The following is a 13707-nucleotide window of genomic DNA, read 5'->3' as shown; positions in this document are numbered from 1 at the left end:
CATGAGAAGTGAAAACCAAACATTACGCAATACATACGGGGAAGTTTCATAAAAGCAAAGCAAGCATCACAGAAGCTGCCCAGGTACATGCTTCCCTCTGCCTTTCCTTCTCTGAGGAGAAGGGGGAGGGGAGGAGAGGAGAGAGGGGGCTGCGATTGGGATGTAGAGTGCATAAATACATTAAAGCAGAGAGAAAAAAATGAAAGACAGAATATGGGATTTCTACAAAGAAATTAACTTCAATTGGGAGAATCTATGATGGAGCAGACGTGTAACGAACATGGAACTCTGTCAGACAAGCATGGCAGACACTGTAGAAGAGGAGTCAGAGATGGGAGCCATAGGAAAAAACTTCTGAAGCTTAAATGAAAGCCCTCAGATGCCCCTGCAAGCATGGGTGAATAATATTCCAGAAAAAAAAATCCCCTACAATTAAGAACTGAGTCATAATGAAGAAAACTGGTCTGAAAACCTTCCAGAAATCTTTTAAATTTAATAAAAGCAAAGACAAAACCTCTTTACCTTTGTGATAATGCAGCCTCTGGTGACTGGAAGGTTGTCATGGTAACCTTCATGCAGCCAACTGTCGAGAGTCAGGATGAAGGGCAGGAGAAAGCCAATGGACACCTTGAAAGGGCAGCTGTGGCAGAAGCAAAGGCCAGGGTGGCCCAAAGCTTATCTGACTCCTGGAGTCTGTGGACCAACAGGATACCTTCTCCACTGTCTTCTCCGTCATCACAGTCTTCAAAGGCAAGCAGCCCTGAGGGGCATCTGGGGCACCACACTGCTCGGTCACCATTGTGAGCCTCAAACTTGGAGACTAGACCCGAGTCTATGGGGAGATAAACATGGAGACCTGGTACACATACTCAACTTGGTGCATGAGAAATTCCCAAGACCTGCAGCTCAAAACCTGCGCCCAGACGCAGTACCTCCAGAATTCAGATTCTTCCACTGTGCCTGCACCTGGATGGGTATGTGCCTGTAGTCTTTGGATTTGTGCTTCAGCAATACAATCAGCTTACATTGCCTGTAGAAGAAGTGATGGCACCCTTTGGAAAGAATGGGCATCAAAATAAAGGGTCTGTGTTTTTTGGATGCCTGAGCATTTCTGCTTCAAGTGGCCAACATCAGAATCAGGAAGATCAAGACCTGTTTGTTGTCCTCTGTGATCTTTGTGGATCAGACTATGAATGCCTTGTTGATTGGCACCACTGGAGACACAGACTCCCCTAGCAAGTTCCTCCACCCACCATAGCTCTTCCAATGCAGAGGAATCTGACCTGGAGGAACATCAGCAGACTCTCCTACACTGATGCTCACATGACTGAGAGAACATACTGTTGCTGAGATTTTGATCCCAGCTTTGCTCCTGGGTTTTCAAAATTGTATGACTCGCCACTAGTAGTGGATCCCACAGCTGTTGTGAGCCTGACCAAAGAGTTCGATAAACTTGGAAAACAACGGTGAGACCGTTCACACACCCAGAGGCAGAAGAAAAGCCAGCAAACGTGTCAGGTGGACCCTTTCTTATTTAATATACTTATTTAATAGACAAGTTACCTAGTGTGTGTGCATTTGTAGTTCGCATACATGTTACCGTTGAGACAAGTTCACATTAAATGTAGAAACCAAGGGATGAAGTCAAGTGTCTTCCCCCAACAGCTCTTACCTTATCTCTTGATTTAAGATCTCTCACTCAACCTCTCAGTGACCCACCAGTTGGCTAGGTTGGCTACTCGGGCAGCTCCAGGGAGCTGTCTGTCTTTACCTTGTGCCACTGAGGGCCATATCTGCATTCATGGCCATGCAGCGGCAGGGGTCTGTGTCACTAGACCATGTTACCAGCAAAGGCCATGCAGATGCCCCTGGTCTGGGCTGCCCTCTGGAACCATGTTGACTGACATCCAAGAGCTGCCCCCACCCCTCATCTTATGAGGTGGTACGGGTGAAAGAGAAATGCCCTCCTCCCCTGTGGCAGGCAGGAAAGCTACCCTACACACAAACACCACCACCACCACCACCACCACCACCACCACCCCAGGTCCCCCACGCCCAGGTCATGAGGTAAGTGCTGGAGAGCTGGTCCCTCATCAGCTGTAGCACTTGGAAGAGCAGGCACTGCACTTCACCTGGTCATTACAGTAGAGCAGCCCCAGGGCGTGAGAGCAGGAGAGCCAGCTCACCCCTTGTCCATTGGAGCACTTGGGCAAGTTACCCCCCCCCCCAAGACAGTGCTGGCAATCTTGCCCATGGCAGTGTGCACAAGGGACAGCTGGCTGGATGACCAACTCTTCTCCCACCCAGGCCCAGATCCAGAGCTTTGGGTTGAATCACCCCATCATCTATCTCATCTATGAACTGCTGGAGCTTGAAGGGGCCAGTCCTGCAGAATCAAAGCTGCAAGATCTCCATGACATGGGGCAACAGCAGGAGATCTGAGAGGAGGCTTAGTAAGGATCCACTATTTGTAGAGTAGTAGAAGCCAGAGCCCTCAAAACGCACAATGACTGGTTGCAATGAACATTTGCAAATAAAGATGTTTGGACAAAAGGGTATAATGAGTGTCACACTACAGATTCTATGATGAGCTTTTTGTTGTTGTTTCTTATTTTCTTTTATGGTGGGAGGAATGTTGAGGGGGAGGTTGCCAGGGCAGAGAATGGATTCAGAGGCAATGGAAAGATGCATAGGACTAGGTTGTGTGATGTGAAATTCACAAAGAATCTATAAAGAGTTACTTACATACATACACACACACACACACACACACACACACACACACACACAAAGGACAAACAGAATTGAATCTAATTTTAGATGAGGTGGTTATAGAAGCTATCTTACCTTAAATTCACTCAAAAGCAGAGGCTAACACATGGTTTTGTGTGCAGGTGGTTAATTAAGGAGGAGCAGGAGGGCTGGGGAGATGGCTCATTTGGTGACGTGCCTGTCATGCAAGCATGAGGGCTTTTATGCAGATCTCCCACACACTGAAGAGCTGAGCACAGCAGCATGTGACTGCAAACCTAATGTTGGATGTGCACAACACTCAGATCCCTGGAGTTCTCTGACCAGCCTGTCCAGACATTCACCAAGCCGTGAGCTCTGGGTTCAGTGACAGAGCCAGTCTCAAAACATCAAAGAGCAGTAGGGGAAGACACCCTGCATCAGCTTCAGGCTCCACATGCACCCATCAGCACGTATGTACATGTGTAATCACACACATACACACACACACACACACACACAGACACACACACACACACACACACACGCACATTCATGCACACAAACATGTACACACATATACACACACTCTTACGTCACACACATTCATCCTGGCATCACATACACACACTCAAACACACATATATTCACACACACACACACATGACACATGCACATTCATATCATGCACACTCACACATATACACATTCACACACATGTATGCACACACACATGCACCCACACACTTTGCACACACATACACACACATCACACACACATCACACACATACACTCACATACAAACTCACACATACACACATATTACACACTCATACACTCATACATGCACACACATACTCATATATGCACACACTCACACATACACAAACTTACACATACACTCACATCATACACACATGCACACACACATACTCATACAGACATTCACACACATATACTCACACACACTCATACACTCACACACAATAGCTCACATGCACACTCATATATAGACACACACACATTTGCACACTGTTAACTAATTTATAAATAATTTACATTACAGAAGTAATGAACAGAAGTGGCAAAAGAAGGTAGAAGCTACCACTGCAAGTCTGTTATGGCTGCCAGGGTACCAGGGCTTCTGATCTCCTGTTCTGTATAATTATAATCACCTGCAAAAAGCATGAGAAACTAGATTAGTTACTGACTCTCGTCTGTTAATAAACGAGAGTCATCCAAGGGTGTGCCAACTCCTATGCACTTCCAAACCATGTGTGTGCACATTCATGCACACATGCATGTGCTCGTGTGAGAGTCCTAAGAAAGACCTGAAGATAAAGTGAGACTTGGTGGACAGTTTAAGGCAGACACTGCCAACCCGAGCCTACATGAGTCTGCTGTGCAATACTATCACCAAAGTGGTTGGATTAAGAAATAAAGGAGCACTCCTGGGCATATACCCAGAGGACTCCCCAGCATGTAATAAGGATATATGCTCCACTATGTTCATAGCAGCCCTATTTATAATAGCCAGATGCTGGAAAGAACCCAGGTATCCCTCAACAGAAGAATGAATGCAAAAAATGTGGTATATATACACAATGGAGTACTATTCAGCCATTAGAAACAATCAATTCATGAAATTCTTAGGCAAATGGATGGAGCTGGAGAACATCATATTAAGTGAGGTAACCCAGTCTCAAAAGATCAGTCATGGTATGCACTCACTAATAAGTGGATATTAGCCTGGAAAACTGGAATACCCAAAACATAATCCATACATCAAATGAGGTACAAGAAGAATGGAGGAGTGGCCCCTTGTTCTGGAAAGACTCAGTGTAGCAGTATAGGCAAAACCAGAACAGGGAAGTGGGAAGGGGCGGGTGGGAGGACAGGGGGAGGGAAGGGGGCTTATGTGACTTTCGGGGAGTGGGGGACCAGAAAAAGGGAAATCATTTGAAATGTAAATAAAAAATATATCGAATAAAATTTAAAAAAAAGAATAGACCATGGCTGTGGTATCAAAGAAAGAAAGAAAGAAAGAAAGAAAGAAAGAAAGAAAGAAAGAAAGAAAGAAAGAAAGAAAGAAAGAAAGAAAGAAAGAGAGAAAGAAAGAAAGAAAGAAAGAAAGAAAAAAGAAAGAAAGAAAGGAGCTACAGAGTACTCAGAGCAGAGTATTCAGAGATTCAGAGCAGCAGTCATCTAGTAGAAAAGGCCTCCCGAGTAGGTGGTACTTGAATGAGATCTCTGAAGTGGGGGTGGACTTTGTACACGCGGGAGCTAACGACAAGGAAGACGGGCAGACGGAACAGGTAGGGATACTTCGGGATATGATGGAAACTTTTTGAAGAGGTTTAAACAAGGACATGCTACACTGTGACTCATGTTACACAGAAAATGGACAAAATAGAGGAAGTAAGGGGTGGAGACATGGAAACGTTAAGATATACTTAAAATGGCAAAACATTGTGGGAAAGCGGGGTAGATAGTGGGTGGGGCCATCGCTTCACCGCCACGAGCCTGGCACGAGCATCTATACACCTGCAGTTGTCTTGGTCTCAGACAACTGTAACTAGAAACCGTGTGAACTCTGGCAGAGAAACTAGACACAAGCAGAGTGCTGAGCAAAATATTAAGGAGAGAGAAGAATAATTCCCAGCAGGGCTCCGAGAAAAAGAGAAAAAGAAAGCCCAGAGGTACTAAGACCCACACTGACATGTCGGAAAGAATTAAAGTTTAAAACAGGAGACGTGACATGGTCGGTCATGGTAGCTCATGCCTGTGGTCCTAACGCTTAGGAGATACAAGCAAGATCAGGTGTTCAAGGCCCTCCTTACTGCATATCTAGCTTGAAGTCAGCCTGGGAGTCATGAGACCCTAGACGTCCTACCAAGCAGTGGCAGAAACTGGAGAAAGATGCTCCCACTACCTCCAGCCCACTGGTCCCTTCCTGGGGAATCCTTTTAAGAGAGGCCTCTGAGACTAAACTTTAGCCAAGAAAAGAAGACCCGCATGTTTACATCTCTAAACCCCAAAGGCCTCATGCTGGACAGGGGAATGACCACCATGAGAGTGTGTTCTCACTTGACCTTGGATTCACAGACACAGATATACTTAGATGGGGAAGCGCAATCCACACTAAAGTGGAAGCTGAGGATGAGCCCTTGGAGGAACCTGTGGGCAGAACTGCGGTAACGAGAAAAGACCAGCCGTGTGTAAACATGGCAGTGGGAGAGGGGGCTTTGACTTAGAACTTTGGTGAATCCAGGGCACACAGGACCAGTCTGCAGGGCATCCTCACTGCCATCCCGGTGAGCTTGGGCATCCCTGTTGATACTCTTCAGAGATTAGTGATGACGGCATACTTCCAGGCTAGTGGTGTGGCTAACGCTTTCAGAGTTGTACAGAATCCCACACGCACTAGGAAAGTGGGAAACAACTGTAGCATTAAGACTGAGAGGGAGCAGGCCTGTGTTCAAACTTTCAGGATAATCCTGGGTTTCAATTACCTTTCTAAAAGGATGTCGCCATGGACCCTGAGAAAACCACTGAAACGTCAGAATTCACAGCTTCTAGCACAATGGAGGATGGACAGATGAGTGGCTTCAGAGGTTTGTCTATCCACTGGCTCCAGGCTTGTAGCTATCCAATCCAGGTTAGGTCTCAGCTGGTGAGATCTGCTCCAGCTCACAACCCTGTGCAGTTCACAATTTCAGTCATGCTTCCAGCCACAAGAACACTTCAGCTTGTTGGCATCCAAGCCCCTGCCTTCTTCAGCTGCCTCCCTGGTCCTTTCTCCCCCAGTAGCTGTGGCAGGCTAAATTGAGATCCCTGGACTAATGCTGTTCCCATTTCTTAGGCCCCTATGACAGTTCGCTATTTAAGAATAATTTCTCTCAAGTGCCTGGACATTGCCCCCTGAGTTATTAGAGTGACAAATTGATATTTTGCTCACCGAGGTATCTCTCTCTCCTGTTCTCCCTCTTCCTCTCCCTCTCCCTCTCCCTCTCCCTCTCCGTGTGTGTGTGTGTGTGTGTGTGTGTGTGTGTGTATGTGTGTTTCTGTGTTTGTGTTTAGTTGACTGGAATACAAGCAATATAAGTGGCTTACCTTTGAAGTTGTAACTACTATGCTTTCTAAAAATTTAATTACATGTATATGTACTCAATAACAATAACTATAGGATTAAAAAGATCTAGAAAATGTTAAGTAATAAATAACCTTACAATCACACTTTAATAAATCATAGCGAGTTGTTTATAATGATAAATTTTACTTGGATTTTATATTTTGTAAATTTCCATATCTTATCTTTAATTTTTTTCTTGAGACTTAAGAAGTCATAATTATTTATATGTCAGTGTTTTGCCTACCTTTATGTCTACATACTGCATTTGTGCAATGAACATGGAAGCCAGAAGAGGGCACTGGAACCCCTGGAACTGAAGTTAGAGATGGTTGTGAGCCACCATGTGTGTGCTGGGAATTGAACCTGAGTCCTCAGAACAAACAGTCAACGCTCTTAACTTCTGAGCCATCTCTCTAGCTTCTGTCTTTTATTGTCATTGTCGCTGTTGTTGTTAAAAATAGAGCTTTTCATACAATAGATTCTGAGTACAGTTTTCACTGCCCAACCCATCCCAAATCATCTTACCTCCCACCCACCCAAACCCACATCCTTTCTCTCTCTAATCTAATGGGCACCTAAAATAATACAAAGAAGATAAAATTAAAACAAACCAGAAAAGTACAGAATAAACAGGAAAAAAAAGTCATAAAATCAAAGCTCAAGAAACACCTAGATGCAGACAAGACAGAAAGACAGACATACACACAAACATTCCTATGAAAACACAAAACCAGAAACCATAATATATAAGCAAAAGACCTATACAGTTTTTTAAATGCCCAGACAAAGCTTTATGAGACAACAACAAAAAATATCCCTGTTGAATCGATTTTTGTGTGTTAGCCACCTATTGCAGAGCATGGGGCCCACACGTCAGTGTGGTTTGTATACAGGACAAGACTCTGTTAGCCAGAATTAATATTTTTCCTTTGTAAGCAGTTATCTATTGGAGATAGCATCTGGGTTAGGTTAGCAATGGGTGCTTGTAGCCACTTCCCTTCTTGGCATCCAGATCCTTTGCCCAACCTTAACCTTTCAGGGAGCTAAGGTTTATAGTTAGAAAATACACATAAGTCCATTCTGAAGCTGCAAACTGCTTTGGATACAGGTTCCTCTTCAACTTTGACTGGGACATATAAAAACAAAGCCAAGGTCAGCTGTGTAGAGCAAAGCATTTCACAAGGATCACGTGGCTCTGTCACATCTGATAGTTGTCTGTAAAACCGCTGTCACCAAAGATGACTCACAGCATCCTCAAGCTCTTTCAAGGAAGACAGTTCTGCTTCAGGAACATGAGTCCTCAAAGGCACAGAAGGCTACTTTCCTCAGCCCACAAACCTCAAGACCAGAACCCTCTCATCCTTTACCAAACATATCTATGTCGTGTGGACAATCCACAGTGGAAACCTCAACACAGCCACAAGAATTCAGCCGTTGAATTTAAAGCTGAATGGCTTCGGCCGAAATGTCAATAAAATTTCATTTTGCGTCACCCCCTCTAAAGCAAATCAAGTAGCCCTGTGTCTCAGCAAATGAGTAACTGTGGGAAGATCTGTGAGTGCAGAATTAAAACATAATTGGACGCTATCACAAATGTGCATGTAGTCGGTGGAAAAAAAATATGTCCTGAAAGCTACTCTCCTTCACACTGCACCTATTGAAGTTTTGAGGACATTAGGAAAGAAGCCATAGGTGAGACCCAAGCCATTGCCATAGGTTAGACCAAAGCTGCTGGATTCTCAACCTTCTCAACCAAAAGATAGCAAACTTCACTCAAATAGCTTTGTCAAAACATAAGACAAATAGACATATATTTCAAAGAAACCAAGTTAAACACAGGACCATTTATTTGTTAAGGATCTCAGTGTAATGAAATCCACTTGGGGATTTAACCAAATGACCCATACATTGAAAGCAAGAGGGTCTGAGGAATATCTGTGCTACTATATTTTAGTTCAAAAAGCATTTGGCATGCTCTCTATTGGTGCTTGGAATGACTGTGATGAGAAGTAGACAGGAGTATTGGCTTTTTAAGAACTGGGGGTGTGTTTTATCTTGAAGTAGCATTCCTGAACAGCCCGTTGAGATCATTCGACAAGATAACATCTCAAACTCGGCTCAGCAGTTTACCCAAACTTAAAAAAAACTCAAGAAACACCTTTCCTACCACAGAGCATTGCATAACCTTCTCCCAGGTGCCTCCAACACAGCCCTGAGCAGCTCATGCCTGATCTAAGGGGCGTGGGTGCAGAATAGCAAAAGAACGTAAAAGCCCAGTCAGCACTACTGCACCCTTCATAGTGGGAAGCTGTATCAGTCACAGTGATACTGACTGAAGGGTGGAGTGAATACAACCAACAAATATAAGTACTACTGACAATTTCCAAAAAACAAATATCTCCACACACAGAGAATTTAAACATAGGTCCTGGGATAGTACACAGGGTGTTCAATGTTTTCCCTTTCATCGTTTGAGAATTTCAAATATGCCTGTAACATTTTGAATAAATCCTCCCATACCTCCTACCACTTTCCCTCCCTATTTATTGCACTCTTTTTAGCCCACTGAGGCCACACAGGGATGTCAGTACATGTAAGGTGCCATCCATGAGTCGGGGCATCCCTGAAGCAAGCCGAAACTCTCCTTCAACGCCTACAACCAGTTGTCCAAAAGGTTCCTCAGCTAGGGGCGGGCCTTCGTAAGCCCCAAATCATCCATAGTGAGGACTGTGGCTGATTTAATCTTCTGCAGGCCTTGTAATACATTCCAAGTTACTGAGTTCTTCTGTACAATAGCCCTGTCTTATCCAGAAAATACTGTTTAGCAGCAGCCATGCCTGAACTCTGGTTCCTAAACTCTTTCCACCCAGCTATCCTGTGATAGTCTCTGAACCTTTTGGAGAAAGAGTGTGAGATACATGGAGAAAGAGTGTGAGCACTCCAGAGACTCCTGGTATTTTCAGGTTGACCAGTCAACAGAGTATTGAATGTTCTAAGAATAAGATTCCCTTATACATACATAAAATGAATAGAATAGGATAGGATAGGATAGAATAGAATATGGATAGGATGGGATGGGATGGGATGGGGTGGGGTGGGGTGGGGTGGGGTGGGGTGGGGTGGGGTGGGGTGGAGTGGAGTGGAGTGGAGTGGAGTGGAGTGGAGTGGAGTGGAATGGAATGGAATGGAATGGAATGGAATGGAATGGAATGGAATGGAATGGAATGGAATGGAATAGAATAGAATAGAATAGAATAGAATAGAATAGAATAGAATAGAATAGAATAGAATAGAATAGAATAGAATAGAGAATAGAAACAGAAAAGATTGCCAAATTATACAACTACTATTGTGCACTAGTATAACCTATAAGTATATTTGAAATCATAACTAATAATCCAGGGGAAAATGTAAATGCCAAAAAGTCTGATAATTGCAACCACTTATCAAAAATTAAGTTGAAAATATCCCAAATATTTTATTTTTATAATATATTTTTATTCACATTACATTCCAATCATAGCTCCCTCCTATTTCTCCTCCTAGCCCTGCCCTTATAAATCTCTCATCCCATTACTCCCTTCCCTTCTCCTCAGAGAAGGAGAAGCCCCTCTAGGGCACCACCTCACCCTGGGACATCTGGTCTCAGCAGGACTAAGCACCTCCTCTTCCACTGAGGCCCAACCAGGCAGTCTAGGTAGGGGAAGGGAATCCATGGCTGGGAAACAGTCAGAAACAGCCCCTGCTCCAATTGTTAGGGGTTGTGCATTAAGACCAAGTCGTACATCTGCTACAAACGAGGGGGGTTTGGTCCAGCCCCTGCCTGCTCTTTGGTTGATGGTTCAGTTTCCATAAACCCCAAAGGCCCAGGTTAGTTGACTCTGTAGGTCTTCTTGGGGTATCTTTGACCCCTCCAGATTACCCAATTCAATCTGCCACTCTTCCACAAGACTCTCTGAGCTCGATCTGATGTTTGGATGTGGGTCTCTGCAGCTGTTTCCATCTACTGCTGGATGAGCCTCCCAGGAGACAGTTATGCTAGGTTCCAGTAATATGTGTCTTTCTGGGTCTGGGTTACCTCACTCTGGATGGTATTCTCAACTTCTATTTGTCTGCAAAATTCATGATGTCTTTGTTTTTAATGGCTGAGTAGTATTCCATTGTATAGATGTACCACGTTTTCTTTATCCATTCTTCAATTGGGGAAAGTCTAGGTTGTTTCCAAGTTCTGGCTATTATGAATAAAGTTGCTATGAACATAGTTGAGCAAGCGTCCCTGTGGTATAGTGGGGCGTCCTTTGAGTATATACCAAGGAGTGGGATACCTAAGTCTTGAGGTAGAACTATTCCCAATTTTTTGAGAAACTGCCAAATTGATTTCCAAAGTCGTTGTATAAGTTTGTATTCCCACCAGCAATGAAGGAGTGTTCCCCTTGTTCCACATCCTTGCCAGCATGTGCTGTCACTTGAGATTTTGATCTTAACCATTTTGACAGATGTAAGATGGAATCTCAGAGTTGTTTTGATCTGTATTTCCCTGATGACTAAAGATGCTGAACATTTAAGTGTTTCTCAGATACTTGAGATTCCTCTGTTGAGAATTCTCTGTTTAGATCTGTACTCCATTTTTAATTGGGTTATTTGGTTTGTCGATGCCTAATTTCTCGAGTTCTTTATATGTTTTAGATATTTGTCCTCTGTTTGATGTAAAGATCTTTTTCCAGTCTGTAGGCTGCCATTTTGTCCTATTGATGGTGTCCTTAGACTTTCAAAAGTTTTGGGTTTCATGTGCTGCCACAGAATGTTTCAAACAACAGAAAGGAATACAGTAATAAAATCTTAAAAATTGAGAACATTGTGTGTGTGTGTGTGTGTGTGTGTGTGTGTGTGTGTGTGTGTGTGTGTGTGTTGGTGCATGCATACAACCCAAGACTTATTCTAAATATTGGTGACAAGAAGCCAATTGTTCATTTTTCTTGATTGGTACAAGTTGATGATAAGTGAGTCAGTAAAGTGTTGGCACCTCAGTATATTTTTATCTTACATATCACAGGTGAAATACCAAAAACCACTGCTCCCTGAAACACAGGCCCCATGCAGTTTACACAGCAGCTGTGGTGCCGCCCTGCATGCAATAGCCCCAGTAAGTTGACACCTGGATTTTAACCTCTGGAGATGAACAGTGACCCATCCATTTCACCTGTAAATCCAATATGCCAATTTTGATAGCTGTAGAGATTTAGGGGCAAGAAATACATGGAGATCTCTGTACCTGTCATGAACCTCAAACATCTCTATTTAAATTATATGTATCATATTTATAACAGCTTTGGAATGAATAAATAATCTTAGGATAATGGATCCACTCCCAAACTACAAAATCAAGTCTGTCCTGTCTTGGTTATAATTTGTTTGCTCTTTTTGTATTTTTCATATTTCTGTCCTCACAATCAAAGATCCAAGTTTTATAAAAGTAGATTTATCCATGAAATCCTGGTCACAAACCCATGCTTCAGGATTGTCCTCTCATTTGTGGGAGTAATCCCTCTGGGCTTTAGTTCAATTATATATTCAAGTGCCTTTACATGTACTAATTAAAATTCTTCTGTGTTGATGGTGTTCCCTGCTGGGCACCATTAATTACTCTTACATCCCAAGACACCACTGATCACTTCAAACCCAAGAAGTTTTTATAGGAATTATGGGCACACTAGTTTAAAAGATTAAAATTGTTCATCTCTAACACAGGCAGTGCTAGTGAGCTTCAGTCTAAAGAAACAAACAGCATTGAGAGTCCATGAAAACAACTTCCTTATGCACTCCACAAGCATTAGGATGTTTCCCAGGAGTATAGGCCAATCTGGCCAACCAAGTCCAGAACAGACACTGGGACCCGGATGGGGTGGTCCTGTCACGGGGTTTCATCCATGACCAGACCCTGAGCTCCTGAGGCAGCATGCTGCCCCAGCATTTATTTTCTACTTTGGAGGACCATGTTGACAGGAACTTCTGTCCACAGCCCAGGGGAAGCCAGGCTGGCAAAGCAGAGGGTAAATGTTTCATTTTTTTTTCAGTGTTCCCAGAGGGAAAATAGAACAAAACCCATCTTATTACTGGGAATAAATATGACTCAAACCCACATTAAACTTAAAAGAAATAAGGTGTTATAACTCAGGGAGAGAAAAATTTCCCTATGTTGGAACACAGTTTACTCCCTGCAGGGTTACAGAAGGAAACATGAATTTTATCTCCTACTGTGGGACCAATTGCCCACAAAGTCCTGTGACTTTGAATTGAGGGAAATGATGAGCCTCGTGAGGACCTATGTACACTAAATCCCACCCACTGTACCCACGGTGAATGGTTCCTTCATTAACCTAAGGTCACACAGCTAGAACGTGAGAAAGACAAGAGCGCAAATCATGGCCATCCACCTCCACATTTATTTTTAAATGGCCCCGTGCTACGTCACATAACTATCCCAAGTCTTCCATGTCCTCTCCCAAGATATCTCCTGTCTCAAAAGTCTGTGTAAAAGATATTACCAATTTTTGGTATAGGGCTGGGGCGTGGCTCCTTGGAAGCGTTTGCCTTAAAAGCATTAGGACCTGAGGCTAACATGCATGCATATTTGTATGTTCATGTGCACATATGCTATTTTTGTGAACATGTATGTATATGGAGTCCAGAGGATTTCTTTGGGTGTCATTTCTCAGGCACTATCCATTTTATACAAATATTTCTTGGATGGCTAAGATTAAAAATTCAGGAGGCAGCAGGTGTTGGCAAGGATGTGGAGAAAGAGGAACACTCCTCCACTGCTGGTGGGGTTGCAAACTGGTCC

This window comes from Apodemus sylvaticus, chromosome 12 (assembly GCF_947179515.1).
Source record: "Apodemus sylvaticus chromosome 12, mApoSyl1.1, whole genome shotgun sequence".
Classification (NCBI taxonomy): domain Eukaryota; kingdom Metazoa; phylum Chordata; class Mammalia; order Rodentia; family Muridae; genus Apodemus; species Apodemus sylvaticus.
This window is presented reverse-complemented; position numbering follows the sequence as displayed.